General features: G+C 37.0%; 1 long non-coding RNA gene across 2 annotated transcripts; it reads left to right on the top strand.

The window, feature by feature from the left end:
- The first annotated feature begins 929 nt into the window (after positions 1–929).
- On the top strand, positions 930–2634 carry LOC105681793. 2 transcript variants are annotated; one of them, XR_004462828.1, is made up of 3 exons: positions 930–1259; positions 1572–1635; positions 2577–2634. It is a non-coding gene; the product is annotated as an uncharacterized LOC105681793 (long non-coding RNA). The 2 variants fall into 2 exon arrangements; XR_001102739.3 differs by lacking the exon at positions 2577–2634 and adding an exon at positions 2212–2534 and having other exon boundaries at positions 1572–1640.
- Positions 2635–4946: the final 2312 nt, after the last annotated feature.

The raw sequence follows: 4946 nt of genomic DNA, 5'->3' as shown, positions 1-4946 counted from the left end.
ACGCAGACCCGGTAATAGCCTCATCCACTCTCCAGCGAAGTCTCGACTCCATGGAAAAGTGGTTCCACAAATGGGGCTTCAAAATTAACGAAAAGAAATCTTCACATGTAACCTTCACGCTCCGGAAACAAACCTGCCCCCAGGTCACCATCAACAATGCAACAGTTCCTAGCAGGGACACAGTCCGATACCTGGGCATGACCCTGGACAGGAGACTAACGTGGAAGACACACATCTCAGATAAAACGAAGCAACTTAAGGACAAACTAAAAAAACTTTATTGGCTCACGGGCCGACGCTCCAAACTAAACATACAGAATAAAATTACCCTCTACAAGACCGTAATAAAACCTGTCTGGACCTACGGAATCCAACTATGGGGAACAGCTAGTAACTCCAACATCGAAATACTACAAAGATTCCAATCGAAAACGCTAAGAGCCTTAATAGACGCACCCTGGTATGTTACCAACGAAACCATCCATCGCGACCTCAAGATACCAACAGTCAAAGAGGAAATAGCGAAATATAGCGACAGATATAGCAAAAGAGTCCACAAACACCGAAACCCCCTAATTACTGGACTACTCGATACGACAGACCAGATTCGCAGGCTGAAGAGGCACTACCCGCTAGACCTAAACGTTAGATTCACTTAATTATCCAATTAAGCATATGCACTTACCTATAACACTAATAAATTATACCTATCTATAATAAGTATAACTTATTGTAAATAAACAGCCATGTCACTGCGCCACGCCAGAAAAATTACTGAAAATTCTCAACGCGAGAATTGATTGTAATTTCAACAAATAGAATAAAAAAAAAAAAATTTCTTTGTCTAGATCGTTAATCTGTAACTACGTAGAATCGTTAACTGCGTAGCTGCTTGTGCCATAGGCTCATGTGCCCCCCCCCCCTCTTCGTAAGTTACTCGATGAAACTATGGCGCAAGGAGTCATTTAGTCGTCTTATTTCGTACCGATAACATGGATCGCATTGCGTCAGGTTTGTAACGTATTGGCGGCGTCGGTTTTAATTACTCCAATAATTTAATCCAATTAAATAATCACACACGAAAGTAATAAATTTTTATCAAACAATTTTGTACGCGACATTAGAGTTCTTGTTCACCGATTATAATTTTAGCGGTCGCGGTAATGTGATCTTATTTTATATTCTTTTGAACATTCTTTTTTGGTATTAGAGTCAATGCATCTCTCAAGAGAACAAGGCTTCTGCAGGAGCTCAAGAATGTAGTTTTACATATTGTATTTCAATTTGTTCTATTTATTGTATTTTGTTTGAATTATTGTTAATTATACAATAAAAATGATTGATAGTTTAGAATGCTCTAATGCCTTCTTTAATTGAAATAAAGTCTTAAAGTCTTAACATTAACGGACAATAAAACTGTCTGATACGCATCACTGAATGTTTTGTGCTGAGACTTTTATATTAGAGTTCCAATTTACATATTTATTAGAGTTTAGTCTTTGGTGTTGCTAAAGTTTCAAGTTTGTTAATATGTATTACCGATATTAATGATATCTTATGTCTCGTTATAGACATGTCACTGCTTCAACTTCTTCTTCATCTTTAGGAGTGTTCTAACAGTGGCTCAAAAGCCAGGTATTGTAATATCGTAAGGTAGTTCGAATTAGAAATCAGTTGAAAATAGAAAAAACTGTGTACGTCGTCTTTCTGTGGTTCGTTTACATTTAAGAGTGCCTACGTGACTAAAGGCAAGTAGTTGGTAGGTCTTACATAGGTACGAGGAAAACAATAGATAACGTTAGAAGAAGGACGGTTTCGCTATCCAAGGCGGGGGGCGGTTTCGCTAGCCAAGGCGGGACGACCGAAAGATCAGAGTGTGCGAATCGAAAAGTGTGCGTGTTGCGAGAATCAGAGCTAATTGAGTCGTCGAAGAGTAGAGTCGTTAGAGATAATCGTGTCGTCGAAGAGTAGAGTCGTGAGAATTGATAGAGTTGTTAGAGAGACAGGGTATGTGTGTTAGATTCATTGTGACGAGAGTGGTCAAATAACTGTAAAGTTATTTGATATAGATACGAGTATTGCATTTAGTTTCCGTTAAATAAATATCGTTTTCTGTCCAATTTATATTTGTATATTCAATTTAATATTAATAAATTGTAAGCAATTGGAAAAAAATTTCTATCTCTATTTTCCGATATTACAGTATGTAAGTATTTTTACATACTTACTTTCAGTTATGTCTATTCTGTATATATTTCTTTGATCGCTATGTATGAAGAAATACGATTTGATTGAAAATTTGGGAGGATAGCATTTTCTGAGATTATTCTTTCATTAATGTAAAATAAGTGTTAAAATCTTAATACCGAATTATAAAACAAATGACTAACATACTTCAGATTATTTTAGATTTTACACTTTCCTATTAGAGTTTCAGTTTTTATACTTATCAAAGTTTATTAGAATTTCAATCTTTATTATTGCTAAAGCTACTAAAGTTAATAAACCTTCATTTTTCATTATCTCCAACTTTTCATATAGTCATCGAGTACTCATTGTGTTTTGTTTTGTAATAGATTTGTCGCAACCTCCATTTTTACCATTGGCCTTTCAACGGGTCCTGACTGATGTTAATCTTCCTGAAGACATTCGCTGGGATAGTGCAGTATCGATGGTAACGTCCTCTGTTTTTCCGCTCCGAACGGTGAGTGAGGAAAGGCCGGGTGTGTCATGTATAAAAAAAGGAGGTTAGGGTTTTCTAAGATTATCCTTCTATTAAAATAAAAAACGTTTTAATACCAAATTATAAGACAAATGACTAATATATTTAAAAATCATTAGATTCTTGATTTTTAGATTTTAAACTTTTATATTAGAGTTACAGTTTTTACATGTATACAGTATGTAAGTATTTTTACATACTTACTTTCAGTTATGTCTATTCTGTATATATTTCTTTGATCGCTATGTATGAAGAAATACGATTTGATTGAAAATTTGGGAGGATAGCATTTTCTGAGATTATTCTTTCATTAATGTAAAATAAGTGTTAAAATCTTAATACCGAATTATAAAACAAATGACTAACATACTTCAGATTATTTTAGATTTTACACTTTCCTATTAGAGTTTCAGTTTTTATACTTATCAAAGTTTATTAGAATTTCAATCTTTATTATTGCTAAAGCTACTAAAGTTAATAAACCTTCATTTTTCATTATCTCCAACTTTTCATATAGTCATCGAGTACTCATTGTGTTTTGTTTTGTAATAGATTTGTCGCAACCTCCATTTTTACCATTGGCCTTTCAACGGGTCCTGACTGATGTTAATCTTCCTGAAGACATTCGCTGGGATAGTGCAGTATCGATGGTAACGTCCTCTGTTTTTCCGCTCCGAACGGTGAGTGAGGAAAGGCCGGGTGTGTCATGTATAAAAAAAGGAGGTTAGGGTTTTCTAAGATTATCCTTCTATTAAAATAAAAAACGTTTTAATACCAAATTATAAGACAAATGACTAATATATTTAAAAATCATTAGATTCTTGATTTTTAGATTTTAAACTTTTATATTAGAGTTACAGTTTTTACATGTATGGATGTTTATTTCAATCTTTATTATTGCTAAAGTTACAAATGTAATAAATTTCCATTTTTCATAATCTCCAACTTTCCAAATAATCAGCGATCACTTATCCTATTTTGTTTTGTAACAGATTTGTCACAACCTCCATTTCCACTATTGGATTTTCAACGGTTCCTGCCTGATGTTAGTCTTTTTAATAATAGTTGCTGAGATAGTGCAGTATCGATGGCAATGTTTTCCGCTTCTCCGCTTCTAATGGTGAGTCGCATGCTTTTCTGTTCCTTCGGCCACTGAATCATGTCGTAGAATGGAAAGTCCGAATCGGCACAGGTGTCTGGGTGTATTACGTAGAATTCTTTGCGAGCATAGTGAACGCGGGTATCTTTTATACCCGTGAGTAGTAACGCTCTTTTTTTCAAATTTATTAGTTTAGGACAGGTCTTCTTGCACAGCGTGATTATAATAACTAGTTTTTTAATAATTAAGTTAAACATATACACTTGAGAATATATTCGTGCTATTTATAAATATGTATGTTAACATTCTGTATGAATATTTGCAAATGGAAAATATTTACACGAATATACCTGTATGAGATAAATATACTTGATCTTAAGCAATGAATTGATCGTGACAATATTAACCCTTTAACCTACAAATACGGGCATAGCTCGTAGTACGATGATCGAAGCAAACGTAAATATTACGGGCATAGCCCGTAGTAGGATGGTCGGACCAAACTTATATATTACGGGCATTTTCGAACGTAAATCGTAGGTTAAGGGGTTAGGGAGCTGGAGGGGGGATATATGGGAGGCACACGTAGAGAGGACGGAGCTGCGAGCGTAATCGAATTCTCCGGAAAACTGGAGAGCTTAGGCAAGGGAGGTAATCAGAGTGGAGGACTAGTGCCTGTGAATGCAAAGCGGGTGTAGCTACAAGAAATCTGGCTTGGACAAGGCGTTAAAGCAAAACCAACCAAGTGTGAGGTTAGGACGGTGGAGTAGCCATATTAGGACGCGTGACAACAGTGCCTCTACACGGGCTACCCGAGGAACTACCCAGACGCAGCCATATTGGCACGTGCGTCGAAGCGCACCGCGCGGGCCACTCGAAAGTGACAGCGACCGGCAGAGTGACAAGTTCTGACCGAGCGACATTTCCCGCCCAACGGGGAAACAGACGCAACCATGGCGAAAGAGAAGGAGGTAGAAGAAAACGCTAGGGGACGGAGGGAAACGGAACTGGCTGCGGAGCTGCCACACGTCAGCACCAGGAGCATGGCGAAGGCGATGCCGCCAAAGGAGGGACCCTACCGCTTCACGCTGGACAAGGAGGGAATATGGACCGAAGAAACAACAG

The sequence above is a fragment of the Bombus impatiens genome, unplaced genomic scaffold, assembly GCF_000188095.3.
Source record: "Bombus impatiens unplaced genomic scaffold, BIMP_2.2 scf_2113, whole genome shotgun sequence".
Lineage (NCBI taxonomy): Eukaryota > Metazoa > Arthropoda > Insecta > Hymenoptera > Apidae > Bombus > Bombus impatiens.
The sequence above is the reverse complement of the archived record's forward strand: the minus strand, read 5'-3'. Positions and strand labels throughout refer to the sequence as shown.